Source organism: Cyrtonyx montezumae, unplaced genomic scaffold, assembly GCF_038088225.1.
Source record: "Cyrtonyx montezumae isolate F1298 unplaced genomic scaffold, pur_monq_1.0 scaffold_3, whole genome shotgun sequence".
Classification (NCBI taxonomy): Eukaryota; Metazoa; Chordata; class Aves; order Galliformes; family Odontophoridae; genus Cyrtonyx; species Cyrtonyx montezumae.
The window spans coordinates 57830679-57847727 of NW_027072034.1; positions in this window are offsets into that span (position 1 = coordinate 57830679).

The window sequence follows — 17049 nt, forward strand, 5'->3', positions numbered from 1 at the left end:
TTCCTTCATTTCATTGCCTTTTAAGTTTGTTTTCTTTATTGTGTTAGTGTTTTTTTGGAGTACTTAAAATTTTTTTTAAATAATAATCTGAATAGTCCTTTGGATCCCCTCAATTATAAAGATAGGTGCTTTTTTGGTTTGTTTGATTGTTTTTTTCTTTTTGAATCAAAAGAGACAAATAAAGTGTTGACAGATTTTTACAGTTCTAAAAGTTTTTTCAAAAGATTACATCCACCATATCTTTTTGCTACCATGCCTGCTTTAAAATGAGATTGGAGATTCTGGGGAAAAAAAGAAAAAGAAAAAAAACACATACACCAAAATAAATGAAAATGGAAAAGGAAATAAGGATTTTTCAATGAATTGCTGACAAGTTCTATTCAAGATAACCAAAACACAACATCCAATTCCATTCTGCAGCATTTCACATCAACATTCTGAAACCGAGACTACCAATTTCTACAGAATGCTATTAAGGCCACCTTTCTTTGAAAGGCCAGTTAATTATGGGACCTAATGATGAGTTCATGAAGGGTAAGTCCTGCTTGACCAACCTGATCTTCTATGATATAGTGACCCACCTGGTGGATGTGGGAAAGGCTGCTGATGTGGTCTACCTTGACTTCAGCAAAGCCTTTGACAGACACTGTCTCCCATAGTATTCTCCTACAGAAGCTAGCAGCCCATGGCTCGGACAGGTGCACTCTGTGCTAGGCAAAGAACTGGCTGGAGGGCTGCGCCTGGAGGGTGGTGGTGAATTGAGTTAAATCCAGCTGGTGACTGGTCACGAATGGTGTTCCCCAGGGGTGAGCACTGGGGCCTGTTCTCTTCAATATCTTTATTGATGACCTGGACGAGGGTATTGAGTTTGCAGATGACACCAAGTTGGCTGGAAGTGTTAATCTGCCTGGGGATAGCAAGACCCTTTTGGAGGGATCTGGAAAGGCTGAATAGCGGGGGTGAGGCCATGGAATGAGACTCAACAAGACCAAGTGCTGAGTCCTGCACTTTGGCCACAACAACCCCAGGCTTGGTGCAGATGCTCCAGGCTTGGTGCAGAGTGGCTGGAAGACTGTGTAGAGGAAAAGGGCCTCAGGGTGTTGGTCAATGCTTGGCTGAACATGAGCCAGCAGTGTGCCCAGGTGGTCAAGAAGGCAAACAGCACCCTGGCTTGTATCAGAAATACTGTGACCAGCAGGAGCAGGGAAGTAATTGTTCCCTTGTACTCAGCACTGGTGAGGCTGCACCTCGTGTGCTGTGTACAGTTTTGGGCCCTTCACTGCAAGTAGGACATCAAGACCCTGGAATATGTCCACAGAAGGGCAGAAAAGCTTGTGAGGGGTTAGGAGCACAAGGCCTTATGAGGAACAGCTGAGGGATCTGGGATTGTTCAGTCTTGAGAAGAGGAGGTTCTGGGTGAGGTTGTAGTGAGCTGGGGGTTGGCCTGTTCTCTCATGTAACTAGCAGTAGGATAGGAGGGAATGGCTTCAAGTTGTGACAGGGGAGATTCAGACTGGATGTTAGGAAATACTACTTCTTCTCCAAAAGGATAGTCAGGCCTGGAATTGGCTGCCCAGGGAGGTGGTAGAATCACCTCCAACCATGGAGGTGTTCAAGGAACGCTTAGGCATTGTGTTGAGGAGCGTGGTTTACTGAGAACTATTGGTGATAGGTGAGCAGTTGGACTGGATAATCTTGCTGGTCTTTTCCAACCATGGTGATTCTGTGATATAGGAAATGGACCAAAAATGAAGAAAATACAGGATACAATAGCCTGAGCCAGTAGAATGTAACTCTACTGGTTGAAATTAATTCAAAAATATGTCAGGAAAGTATGGTTGTCTCAGCAGTCTTTGTGTTAGACCAGTAATAATATTTCACTAGAACGAGGCTGAATCTGGCACAAATATGTATTATATTCTCAATTCACTTTGAGGAAAGGCACTTTGTTCATACCTGATCCAGCTGAAATTGAGACAGCCAAGTTAGTGCGCCGTCCAGCATACAGACCTTGAATGAATATTTCAGGCTGAGACAGCCAAAATGTGAGGAAACAGTGTATGTACACTCTCTCATTACAGAGCAAGTGATTTTAATAAAATGCATCAAGTGTCACAGTACAGTGCCAAATCCCGAGCTGAAAATTTGGAAGTACCGGTCTGATGATCAAACACAAAAATGAGTTCTCTAGTCATATACTTAACATAGCAAAAAACAAACAAACAAACAAACAAACAAATAAATAAATGAAAAGGCACTTAGGGTGAATGGCTCACAAAGAAATAATCTCTTGGCCCCTTTGCAATGAAGAGGGATGTAAAATGAACTCTGTAAAAATATTCTTTCCTCTTCTAATTCCTGGAACGTGAAATGACAGTGGAAGTTTTTGCTACCATGACCCCAGCAAATTTAAAAACAAAGTCTGTGTGTATCCCATGGGAAAGAATATAGTTTCCAGTCAGATCGTATGATCACTGTGAGTACAAGCAGTGTTAGAAAACCAAGTTTATGTAAAATGTAGTGTAAAAAAGAAACAGGAGTCAGTTAGAGGAAAAGACACTAGATAGAGGGAATGTGGTTTTGAAAACAAGACATGCTTTCTGCTTAGTGGCAACATGGTGAACTGGCAGTTGGTCTCCCTCTCATCACTGGAACAGGCTAGATGTGATGCAGGAGGAAATGGGAACCCCGGGAGCTGACAGTTCTTCTCAAGCCTTTGCAACCTAAAATGTAAGAAACTGTTCATTAAACAGGATTCAAAATTGCCAACAATGTGTGAGAAAGGATTTTTATGTCTGGAGCTCTTGTACAGGTGCAAACCCAGAGCAGAGAGAGGATGTGGAGGTTAACAATGGCTGTGACACTAGCCATCTGATCTGAGAAAATACATGACACCATGCCAGTGTGAACAGGGGAGTGAGTTAGAGCCATTTAAGCTTTTCCTGGTTAATCGGTGCCAAGGGAAGATATACCTTTTGACTGATCCTGTGTCTTCATAATGGCAACATGTCATTACATCCTTTGCAATGAATGGCTAGGCTTTTGATAGAGTGCTTTGGATATTTTGCGTGGAATTCAGTAAATAAGTAGATAAAGAGGCGTATGGGGAAAAGAAGTTTTGCAAAAAACTGCTAGGAATTCTCCATAGCTTCCTCTGAAAACAGAATTTCTGCAATGCTGTGGTCTTCTGATAGTTTTTTCCTTTCTTCCAATCACTTCTGAACCTTTCACATGAGATCATGAGATCACCTTCACTTGGTAGCACTGGGCAACCAAACAGTGCATCTGTGCTTGTAGAACAATTACATTATTCATTGCTGAAGAAGAAATTTATCACTGAATCATTAAGGTTGGAAAAGATTGCTAAGATCATGTAGTCCAATCTTAATGGTCATCTGTGACACATACTTGTTGGAAGTAGCCTTCATCAGGTTGGACTTGACTGTCACTTTGAGGCATATTTGGTACCATCAAAAGTCTGAACACCTTCAAGTCTAGTGTACTGTGTCTTTTGTCAGTTCTCAAAACATTTATACCTGCACAGTATGTTTTCAGCATGTAACTACCATACCGTGCTGTGAAAACACTATTCTGGAAAGCTAGATCAAAATCCTGACATTATTCCCGTCACTGTGAGTGGAAAAATGTTAAGAAATACAACACTGATTCCTCAAGTGCTCAGTATGAGGCCCAGAAGAGACCTGATGTGAGAAGTACACAAAGTACATGAGGCCAATCCACACCAGAATGGACAGAAGATGCTCTGCAGATTTGGCCTCTGGGTTAGGCATTGCTTCCTGGAGCAGGGAAGCAGAGGCAGTTTCAGGTGAGGGGAACTGAATGGACACACTTGAGACCTGTGTTTACAGTACAAGAACAAATATACCACGGAATGCATTAACCACAGAGTTGCAATGTGGTCTGGTAATTATCAAATGTTGCAAATTAAAGTGATGTCCATAAGAGAAGGCAAATAGTAATTTTCAGATATTCTGATGTGTCTTAATAACTACCACATTCTTCACTGTGTGCATTTTATGGATAAGGCCTTAAGTTTTGCCATACTCATACTGTTCACGGAGTAAATTCATGAAAAGAACAAGTCATATTAATCAACTTTCAAATAAAAGATAATCTGTGCAAGAGTAAAATGAAGCTATTAACTCATAAGCTCACAAAATAAGCTATTATAGAATGTGTCATCAAGTAGTTATCATAGTGGCTACTGAAACAGAGTAACTGGGGGACTCTTTTGCTAATGAAATGAGTTATTATTTACTCTTAGCATCTCCATATTAATTTATTAAAAGAGGTTCTCAGCAGATGTGCCCTCCTGAACACGTTAGCTAAATGTTTTGTCCTTCTGTAGTCACTGTCAGAGGATAGAGGTGGTGGGGTTTGACTCATCTGTCCAAGAGAGGGTACAAACATTCAGCCCCCTAGGGGTGAATTTTTCCTGTGTACAATCTATGTTAATTTCCTTAAGCACAATACAAAACAGTACAGCAAATATGTATTAACTGCTCAGATGATAGTAGGGCCAAGCAGAAGATCTGCCAGAATTTGCAAATTGTCTGTGACAAGTGAACGCAGTACCATGTCTCATGGAAACAGTGAATTGGACACTTGCCTGAATCAGCAAAGAAGCTGTCTTTTTAATTTGTGTTTCACCTAAGTTTTATGTCCCCTAGTTCAATTGACTTTTTTTTCACTCTCTCCAAATTTCATTTCCCTGGAAATCATTTTTTTTTTTAATTAGAATTTCTATTTATCAGTTGATGAGTATAAAACTCAATTTGATTCAGCTTGAAATCTAGTTGTGATACAGAACAAAGCCGAAAGATTGAATCAATAGCAAAAGTTGATCTGTTGTTCTTCAACTCACATTAAAAAAGGATGAAACTTTCCAGTCCAGTGAAAGTAGAGCTGATGTTTGTGCAATGAAAGAAATGACAGTGTTATACTACTTCAAAAAGAAATTATCAGGAGATGAAATTTAACCAAAATTAAAGAATCCAAGCACAAGACACGCTCAACCTGTAGTTCCTATAAAGGAAAAGAAGATGATGGGCAGAGGCAAATGTCTTGAACACACTTCCAACTATTACCCAAAGGTAATAATAGTAATAGCAATAGGAATAGCAATAGGAATAGCAATAGCAATAGCAATAGCAATAGCAATAGCAATAGCAATAGTAATAGTAATAGTAATAGTAATAGTAAGCTGACCTCAGTCTCCATGTGCCTCTTTATACAGCTGGCTTTTGGCTTCATAAAAAGGGCCAAATGCAATTGTGTGCAATGTGTATGTGTACTTATCAATCTCCTTGAAATCTCTGGTAAAGTTTTATGGCTACTGTGCATTGCTGGAATGTTGGCAAAGAAGATTAAGAGGATCAATAGACAGATATCCTATTTGCTCCTATATTAATCTCTCTTTCACTCAGAAATGCATTGATTGTAATACATCTGAAACTATGCACAGCCCTTACATGTTCTTGTTCCATAATATCATTTAGGAGAAAAAGATGAGCTATTGCACCTTAACCTTGTATGATAGCACTTCTCCCATTGGAAAGAGAGTGGCTCTTCAAAGAGTTGCTTGGGAAAATAAGATCATCCATGTGATTTAAGCAGTAGTTATATGAATCTGAGTGCACGTTTCTGATTCTTCATTGTGCAACAGGGAATGCAGTACTTGGCAGCAGATGGGAGGTGCAGTTGGGAATGATTAAAAGCATTTAAAAGGTTTCTTATTTGTTCTTAGAAAATTATTGTGAATTAGACCAGCAAACTGGGAGAGGAAAGGACTAGTGAAGAGGGGAGAGGAGGGCAGGAGACTAAATGCAGCCTTCAAAATTATTTAAAGTGACTATGTTATATATGAACATATTCTTTATTTAAATACAAATGAAAAATGTTGGTGATTGGACTAATTAATTAAAGTCTTATTTGGGTTTTCATGAAAATGTAAATACAGAAGCAGTAATTGTGACATTTCTGTCATTTCTATTTATCAACAATTCCTACAACAAGAAGAAAATGTATAGGGAATTGACTGACTCAAAAAGCATTGCAAAGAGCGATATCTGAAATTCATGGTGTCATGAGGAGAAAATAGGAAAAAAAAGACCTGAAAAACAAAGAAGAAATAGTAAAACTAGATGGTGGACATGGATATTATATTACACCTAGATGAACTGCTGCATGTAAAATATGTCTATGACAGGTGAAGCCAAACTACAAGACTGCTTGGTACAAATTGTTAACAAGAACTAAGAGTAATATAAGCCAGACACAAAGTAAATGCAGAATGCAACAGCCTGTAAAATCCATTCAGCATAAAATTGATTTAAACCAGTTTTGATCACTGGAAAGATGACAGTGGACATTGAATCAGGACCCTGAATACCAGCATAGTAATTTGAAATATGAGCTGAGACAGTACTTGAAACATATGTTGCATAATAGAACAAGTATGACTGATATGTTCTCTGTATGGTGCAGTTGGAAATATTTTTTTGGACTTGTGAAGAGGGAGTACCTCTTCAGTTTGTCCTTGTTTTGGCTAGGATTGACTTAATTTTCTTCCTACTGGCTGATATGGTGCTCTATTTTGGATTTAGGATGATAATAATGTTGATAACTGTTGATAACGTCATTGTTGTAGTTGCTGAGCAGTGCTTACACAGAGCCATGGACATTTCAGCTCCTCACACTGCCTGTCCAGCAAGGAGCTGGGAGTGCCCAGGAAGCTAGGAGGGGACAGAACCCTGACTGGCCCACATGGATGTCCCATAGCACATGGTGTCATGATGACCAACAGAACTGGAGGAGCTGGACAGGGAAGTGAGCACTGCCTGGGGTTGGCTGATGATGGGCAAATGCATTGTGTATCACTGCTTTTATATATCGCTTTCTTTTTTTCTTTCTTTATTTTTCCCTTTTATTTCCTATTGATCAGTCCTTATCTCATCACACGAATTTTTTCTCCAGTTCTCTCCCCCTTCTATGGAGGGGTGTGAGCTGTGCGGTGCTGAGCTGCCTGCCAGGATAATCCCCAGCACAGTATTGCCAGCACACCTGCCTGCAGTGATCAGTGAGAATTCAGAGAGCAGAACAAATGATGTCACTGTGAAAGCAAAGTATACAGCAATGACATCACCATCCGCTGGGGTTGGATGAATTCCACTGTTTTGTAAAATGGAAACACTGTGTGTATTTTAAATCAAAACTGACAGCAGGGTTACATTCTATTTGACACTGAAAACCTCCAGTGGAACAACTCTTACGCAAGCTCCCTTGATAGGCAGGCAAGGTGTTAGGGCCTCCAGAATAAATGAGTTTGGGGGGAGATAATGCACTATGAGAGACGCTGATGTCAAGTAAGGAAAACAGAAGTGAACTTAGCAGCGGATTGCATTCACTTTTCAGATTATTAGCTCACACTTTTTCTGATACCTCCATTCTTAGAAATACAAATTGCTATACTTATTATTGCTGAAATCTATTTTTCTCTTTTAAGTGAGGAACCTTGTAGAACAGTGGTGGAACTGAGGTTAAACAAAATGTATGGTGAATGATATTCACTGAAGCTTGTTGGAAACAAACAACTCAAGACCATAATTAGGTGAAATAGTTTTGTTACAACAGAAGAGAAGCTAGCTGTCCAGTATGCCTGTGTGGTATATGCGGGCAGTACGTTCGGTTTGTGTGCTTGTCCTGTCATGATTGACCCTGCCAGCTTGCTAAGAATGATGTATGTATGTCCAACATTGTAATAAACTCTGTACAGAGAGACCCTGATGGAACTGAAGGGTAGGGTTCATTTTGAACAAGAGTTTCCTGGTTCTTACTGTGTCAGCTACTCTTGCAAAATATTATTTCTCTTTTCTACAGTTTGCAGAAACAGTTGGTGGCAAACACTGAAAGTAAATTGGACCAACATTCAGTCATTCATTAAAGTGGTGTAACTGCATTTTATGCCACTTTAATGGGAAAATCCTAAAGCAAAAGCAAGTTTCATAGACCATTAATTTTTCTAGGGTATGATATAACTCTGTTGCATAAAGCTTAAATTGGTAGCATGGGAAAAATTTCATCAGTGCTAAGCATAATGTGAAAGCTGACACTTTCCCAATGCCTCTCACATTTTCCAAGATTGTTGCCTGTTGATTTACATGTCTACTAGCAATTTGTGTGATTTTATCCCATCTACTGTTCCTCAATTACTTCTTTTCCCTCTGCATTAACTTCCATGCTTTTAGCATGACATCGGTTTTAACCTTTGACATGGTTGTATCAGCCACTAGATCAGTTGTGACACTTCACATGCTGCTGCCTGCACCTTCTTAAACATAAGGACAGTGCAAATCAAACAAATCTGCATTAAAAAGGGGGGTGAGGGAAATACTGAGGTTGCAATATCATTCCTTGAGCATGAGGAAATAAAGGAATTGTGGTTTTCTGTGTTGCCATTATTATGACTTTCCATGTATATGCATGATGACAACTACCTGGTCACTCCTTTCTTCCTCGTGAGAATCTTATCTCATTTTTGCAAAAAACTTACAGTAATTACCCAATGGATTGCCCTAAAAATTCCTGTTACTGCTGTAATTCAATCTGTGGTACAACTCTGATTTGCCTCTCACCTTGCAAAATCATCACTGAGGACTGAAGTGTTACTTTTCTTGTTGGTCTGTCTATGGAACATAAGAGGTATGTGGGAGACTCTCCAGTATGAAGGAAAAAGAAGCCTTCAGAGCTCTCCAGTACAATTAGGTATGTATTATCCTTCTCTCTTTTCACCTGGACAGATAGAACAAATAATCTTCTGGAAGTGATTGTTCCTCTCTACAGAAAGAGAGGAAGTTTACATGATAAGTATAACTTGAAATAGCTTAAAACCAGGTAAGGGTTATTGATTTGAAAATTATTGGTCTATTTCTATAATCGAGGTAAAGAGAAGCAGCAACTCTCCAAGGTGGCATGTAACCTTTTATAGAAGAAATCTCTCCCTCTCTTCAGATAGTCTCTGTCCTCGTTCAGCATGTAGCTTGCAGCTTCTGTTTGTGAGGTGTCTCTCCTACAAAGATCTTCTTTGTGGTTTACAGCTCATCAGCTTCAATGGTCAAGATCACTGATGGATTAGGAACTGATTCTCCTCCTGTGTCTGCTCACATTATTCACTTCCAAAATCCTAGAACTCTGAAGTAAGTCGAACACACGCTAAGATATGAAATTTGAGGTCCCAGCAAGATGCAACACCAGTAATACCTCAGGATGCCAATCACTGAGACAGCCCAACAGCTTTGCCAAGGTATTTCCTTTCATCTGCAGCCCCTGTAAAGGATTTAAACCACCTGCTTTAAATCCACTTACTTAACTTTGTAATTTAGACAACTATGACACTTAGCTGCTGTCACAAATTAATTTCAAGCTTTTGCCAAAGTGGTCCTGGAACAACTGCAAGGGTAGGATTAAAGGTAGCATTTCCACTACTAGCAGCTGAAGTGGTGCCTACTCACTGCCTGTGCCCCACACAATCATAGAGATAGGGGAGGGAAAAAGAGGGAGAGTAGCTAAACCTGGAATCCTAGATCACTAGATATAATTGCTGTCTGTAGGACAAGAATGACAGATTTCTACCTTTGTGTTCATCTTGACAGTAAACAGTAAGAATATGCCTTTTGTCAGAGAATGTGTTGTTTTTTCATGAGGGCAGATTTTTTCATATCCTGTGCACTTTTCAGTTGATCAACAAGTCTAAGATTTCCATTTGTGCAGAAAAAAATAGTTGTTACTATGACTTATTTGCTCAGGTAGAGCTTTACAAGTGCAGTCTCAAGTTAGTATCGTTTGCTTAGTGAGTGAAACACGGTTATGTGATTCAGTAAACATCATAGCTATCTCTTAAGGTTTGTAACCCAGAAGGGTCACTAGTGAGTAGAAATTGCACTTTGTGCAACAGCAAATGTCATCTTGTAAGCATTAGCTGACTTGCCTTGAATGTTCAGAACTCTCTTTTTCTGACATTATCTATATAACGTACAAAAGAGTACAAACATTACATCTCCTTGACCCAAAACAGTAATGAACTAGCAGTAGAAATGCTCCTTACTATAATTCAGTACTCTTCTCCTTGCTATCCTAATCCTGATTTTAAATTAAGACCAAAATCAGTTGATACAGTCCTTTCAGATTACCATTTTAATGTAAAAATATATCATTTTCCTGTTGCCATTTTTATAAATGGAGGATATCCATTACAAAAAATTGGGAAATATGTGAATTTTTAACATTTATATTAAAATGAATGTGCTAGGCCAATAGTAGGTGGTGAAAGTTCTGTTACTTGTTTTGTCCATTTAAGACTCAAGAATGTTAAAGAGGGCATGATGATATAAAGATGTTTACAGAGTAGGAAAGGCTTCAGCAACAAAGGAGGGAAAATGCAACAATTCAGGTTGCAGCTGAGGTCTCATTCAATTGCTCACTCAAAAACATATCAGGAAAACAATGACTTCGTTGATTTAAATGGGAAGAGGATGAGATGTGGCCAGACAAAGGTCCGGTTCACACCAGTAAACAAAGAGTCTCAGCTAAATGAAAAATCTGACAAGCTGATAACAAATCTTGCTGATATACACTGTAAATGTAAATGCACTGCAGTATGTGCTTTTATTTAAATTAATATTTGCTTATTTAAAACATATTATTCACATCAGTGCATCTGTTTGCATGTCCTGCTGTCCATGCGTTTATATTGCATTGGCCAACAGGGGATTTAAGCCAAAGAAAGAGAAGGGCTGGAAGTTTTTCTCATAATCTCACAGCCACCTGTATACTGGAAACATAAATTCTTCTCAAGCCCAGTGGTGAAAACATAAAATCTGTCTTTCTGATATGTTAAGCAATACTTTGCCTACTGACGTAATTACTGCACCTTTACAAGCTGTATTTACAGAGCAAAAGAGTTCACCTTTGAAAATCAGAAGTCTACACCAAGAGTGCTTTTTGTAACTGAAGGAGGCATGGAATGAGTTCACACAGTTTCTGAGATTTTCTTTTGAGTAATTACAGATGTGTTTCGGTAGGCTGGATGGCAGTTCATTCTTTGCCAACATTTGGATCCATGAGAGTTTACTTCACAGGGGTTGCTTACAGAATGGGGGAAACGCTGAAGTAAGAGGTTAAACCCATATAACTTGAAGCACAAGCAGTTTGGTAGAAACAGGGCTATGCAAATAGACGGATATGGTCAGGCAAAGTTCAGTGGGCGCAGAGGTAATAGTCTCTGGCCTGAGTGCAACTATACAGGACATTCCTTTCATCCCTCTATTGTTTTCCTTGAGGAAGAAAAAAAAAAGCCTAAGTCAATGGAAATAGAAAAAGTTATCTTTGTTGCACAGTCCAAGAAACGAGGGAAGCAGCACATTTAAATCTGAAAGAAGAAAGATATATTTTGCAGCAGAAAGAAGGAGAGCTGTTCTTTCCTTCCCTACTCTCTCCTACCTTCACCTCTAAGGGTTATAGCATGTTTACTGTACGTAGATTCTGCAAGAATCAGTTAGCTAATATTTATATAGCGTCTTGCTCACACCATGTAAGTATTGCCATTATATGAAAAAGCTTACTGCAAATGTTACCCACAGCAAATAGGATAAACCAAAAAATTCAAGACGGGATATGAGTCATAAGCCTATAATGATAGCCCTGTAGATTTTGCCGCTTTCATATACAGGCATCAGATATCAGAACAAAATTAATAATTGTATTCCCGTTCTTAGGAAGACAGAAATGCAGAGTGGCTCCTGTGTATAAGTAAAGAGGAAACAAGAGTCAGCACTGCCATGGATATCCCTAAAATAATCCAAAGTCATTAAGACTTAGCAGTCACTTTCCACTAAGCATAAACAATTCACAGCATTGAAACAAATGTTACATAAACAAACAAATGTTGAGATTTTTTTAAGATATAATTATAGGTTGTTCACAAACACAGTCAGGCTTTGCTAGAGGATACTGGTTGAGAATATAAAATATGTTGCTTGTTTGCATAAAGAGCCATTTTTAGTTTGAATTTAAAATCCATTCAAGTCAATGACAGCTGCCAATTTTAGAAATAGTCCAGTCAGGCCTACCAAACAGATGAACAAGCATTGCCTTGCCTGGAATTTAAAATAACAAGCAAGAGCTCAAATATGCAAGGAATACATAACAATAGGTTAACAATTTAATATGCATCTGCTGATCTCTTGTATCTTAACATGTATATTGCAGGCAGAAAAGGTAATTTGAGTTAACTCAGCTTTCATGGAAGAAGATAAGCTTGCCTAAAGTACACTCTGTTTTACACTGTAAATATAAAGCACACATGAACTGTCATCACGTATCATTTGTTATACGAAGATTTGTTAACCTGTGATAACATCTTTTTTTTACATCCTCAGCAAGTACAGCACATACGAGTTTAATTTGGTGTAAAATCTCTTCTACCTCTGTTCAGATACACTTATTTTTAAACAAATAGAAAGTATTTCTATAGAATATGTAAATATAAAAGTGAATTTTGAGGAGTAGTGATTAGGTCTAAAAGTAAACAGTCTAACAGCTGCATAGGATATCATGTCAGGTGTATTGTTATAGTTCACAACAGTGAAAGAAAGATTACCTTTATAGACTTCTATGGGCAACCTGTGCTGTTCAGTGTTTCTGCTTGGAAGCAAAACACTGAAAATAAGAAACAAACTTCAGTGTTTTGCTTACTACTAATGTCTATTCCTGGAGAACAGCAAGAAGCCCTTCAACTTTTCCAGTGTGGAGCAGCTTGACTGACTTATTTTATTTCTCAGCAATATCACTTTTTCAGTTTGTGACTGTCTCTCTGAATGTGAGTCTGTCTCCTGTTGTCTTGAACAGCATACAAGAAATCTAGTAACTGCAGCTATTCAGGTTGTCCATCAGTACTCTCAGGTCTGCTACAAGCATTTTAGGCTCTATTGTACTGACAGCGACCATTTAATGACTCACTGATTACTGCGCAGGATTATGAGAAGGAAGGATAAGTACATGTATATATGCATACATAAATTTGTAACAAGCACATTTGCCCATTCCTGTCACTCTGCCTTAATTTTAAATGCTCTCAGAATTCCAGAACTTTTTGGAATGGGAAGAAAAAGTAAACTGGCCTCTTTCCAGTCATCTCACAAATTCAGAAGATAGATAACATTTTTTTAACTTTTAAATTTCTTCTAGAAGAAAAAAGAAACTTTCTAAGTGTAGTTCTGCAGTATTTGTCTAACACATAGTGGAGAGAGTAGACCACTTTTTAGAATCATAGAATTGTCTGATATGGAAGGGACCCTTAAAGGCCACCTGGTCCAACTGCCCTGCAGTGAACAGGGAGACTTACAGCTCCATCAGGTGCTCAGAGCCCTGTCCATCCTGACCTTGAATATTTCCAGGGACAGGGCACCCACCACCTCTTTGGGCAATCTGCTCCAGTGCCTCACCACACTTATTGTAAAAACTTCTTCATTATATCCTATCTAAATCTCATCTCCTATAGTTTGAAATCACTTGCCCTGTCACAACCAACCCTGATAAAGACTGTGTCTTTCTCACAGCCCCCTTTAGATACTGAAAGGCTGCTCTCAGCCTCCCTGGAACATTTCCTTCTCCAATCTGAATAACTACTGCTCTCTCAGCCTGTCCTTGTAGGGAAGGTATTTCATCCCTGGGATCCTTTTTGTGGCCCTACAAAATATCACTTGATTGGACAACTGGGAATAATGTCAGTTGACAGGACATCTCAGTGCTAAGCTAAGCCCCATATTTAGGCTTTAGATTGAACCCATAAAGATTTAAATTTAGATTTAGATTTAATTTGCATTTCAAAACAAATATGCAAAATGAAGTCCTTTTATAGAATTATTTTGATAAGTCCTCATTTTTCTAATCAGTAACATTGTTAGAATGGCACTTAACTGAAGCTAGTAATCTAACAATAACAAAATTCATACAGGTCATTGAATTACCAATTTTACAAGTCACCAACAGTACTGTACATATTATCTAAAGACAATGTTTCATAAGGGATTTTATTTTGACAGGGAGGCGTATGCTTCTTTGTTGATTGACTCTGTGGTTTTTAAATTGTGAAATGTAAGTCTAGAGTTTGTACATTGCCTTTTTCCAACTCACGCTATGATGAACGAGCTAAACAAAGTAAGCAAGGGTGCCACTGATCAGCTTTTTGTCCATGGGCTGTCTATTTTTGGATGAAATACTTTCTCCAGTCATCTAATCCTATCCATCAAGGTCACCTTGTTTTCCTATGTATGCTCAAAGCTGGGGGTAAAATAAATAAATAAATAAATAAATTCAGTTTGAAGGATAGTTTAGACAGGCACTGGACAAAAATTTCCACCATTTTTAAACTAAGATTTTTATTAGGTTATTTATATACATATATAAAGTCTCCCTACAAGTTTGGGTTGATTTTACTGTAAACTTTATTTTATATAGAAGTGCTAAGTACTGGAGGACTGAGGGTACAGATGACAATGAAGTAGCTAAATCCCACAGAAAATAGGCAGAGCTTCATTCCTCTGTGTGGCATTAAACATCTTCCACTAAGCCTTTCTGTTCAGCACTCAACAAAACACTGTGTTCTCGAGTTCATTTACCAGAGTCCTCTTACTAAATTTATTGAAAATATTTAACCTAGTTTAAAAATTTTCATCCATCTCTTCTTAGAAATAGTGAAATGAAAAAAATTCACAAGGGCTTATCCAAACTGGTGGTTATTTGCCTGATTTTTTTTTGGAGAGAAATACACCTTGTGGACAGTAGTCAGCCCCTGTATTTTAGTTCAACTGTTGTGTCCCTCACCTGATACTCATCCTGTGGTGAAGCTGATTCCCATCCTCTTTGTCTTCTTTCGAGTGGGCCATGCTGGGAACTATCCATGAGTAGGAGTAATCCTCACCCCATCTTGGTTGCTACTGAGTGTCCAAACTACCCTTAAAGGCAATGAACATTTGAAATACTTTGTAATCCATACAATGGGCTCCACAAGTATCAACAAACATGCTTCAATCTGTAAACAGCCATACCTTGCCACTTATATTACCTGGTTAGGCTCATGCCTTGGAACATATCATGAGACTGTTTATCTTTTTACACATAGGGTATCCATAACAATTTCTGTAATATTGAAGTGAGACTTTCAACTATAGTTAAGTTTTCCATAAACAAAAAGTTATTTCTCTTCTGCTATACAGGTACACTGTGCATCTGTTCCAAATTCAGTTTCTACCCTTTGGAAATCACTGTTTTCCTTTATAAATCAGAGGAGTTCTGAACTACTTATTTACGTGGGGAAGACGGGAGGGAATTTGGACAATTTGATTTAATTTCCTCTCTGAAGTGAAGTGTATTTTGATTAAGGAGATATATTCTAAAGGGACCCAATATTTGAAATTTAATTTCCTTTTTACTTGGCTTTATGCTGTTGTTGGAATCAACAGATAGAACAGCTAACCAAGTGTTGAAAAGACCTACCTGAAGTTGCTGTGAGTGCATTTTTCATTTCAAAATTCCTGCTACAGTTCCATAGATTTTGTAATAAAGAGTTACAAAACTTATTATGCAATACTTTTTAAATCATAGATTTTAAAATAAAATGAATGAAGCCACTTTTGAGATGCAGGAGATCAGCTACCTATACAAAGTAAACTGTTTAGCCGTGTAGGAATAGGAGAAACCCAGATCAGGGTATTAAACATTCTTTTACTAACTGTTACTAAGAAGAAATTTGGAGGAATGTTTCATACTAATTATTATTAATGAGTAATGGATAAAGATAACTATCTTGACTGATATGGTAACATAATAAAAGATATGTCTTGCTATATTTTCCTTCTGTCTCTTCCTCTGCTCTCTTTAGGTATTCAACAGGTGTTAAATAGTGAAGTTAACAATAACAATAATATACATGACAAAAACAAAAGATCTATTCTAAGACCATAAGGACTTCCTCCCACAGTCGGAGGCAGGCTTATCCCAGGCCAGGTATTTTGCCTTCATAGTACCATGAAACTTCTTCACAGAAAAAATGTCTCCATTATGTGCACCAGGCTATGTTCTTAGAGTGCACAGTTCTGCTCTGAGGTTCTGTTAATTCATACTTCACAATAATACACTGGGATTTTCACATAAGTGAATTGAACTTGGAGCAACCATAGCACTTGGTATTTTTAATGCATGTGCACACAGGATTATTTATAATCAAGATGTTTACTTCCAGTTTAAGAGCATCTTGCTGTACAGCATGATGTCATAAAATGTATATAATGCCTGCACTTTTGGAGCAGGCTGGCACAGTTGTTGGAGTAGAAATTTCAAGTCATAAACAAAGCATGTAAAATGTGCAAAATTTTAAATTTGATGACTCTATTCTTCTGTTTCATTACAAGAACTAATTTCAGTGCTGTCCTGGACTATTTTCATCATGCTTATTGTCAGAAATTATACAGGGGCCTAAGAGAAATGCAGAAGATACCTTTCAGTAGTTTAACAGAAGTTAGATACCAGGGCTATAATACATATTCCTTTTATCTGCTCAAATTTAAAACAGTATTGACAAAGCTGGTTAAAAAAGTATAAAACATGCAATTACAAAAAGTATTATATTAAGTCAAGTAGTGAGTACAAATCTTGGTTACTTATATAAGCAGGTTAGAGACAGGATAAGATCTGAACAGCTATTTTTCAACACATGTAAAGTTTGATTAATTGACATAAAGAAAAAATAACATGGAGCTTTACTAAGTCTTCCCTTCTGATAGCTGGATTGTGTGAAAAGAAATTCATTACTTTGTCACTATCTCCTTTCCTTATCAGAGAAAGTAAATATAAAAACAACTTCCAAACAGGTTTCCCCTTAAGCTCATGAAATAAAAACAATACTCAGTACAGTTGCTAAAGCACTTTTTTTTTATTTATATGCATAGTAGAGGCACATATCAGACAATTAAT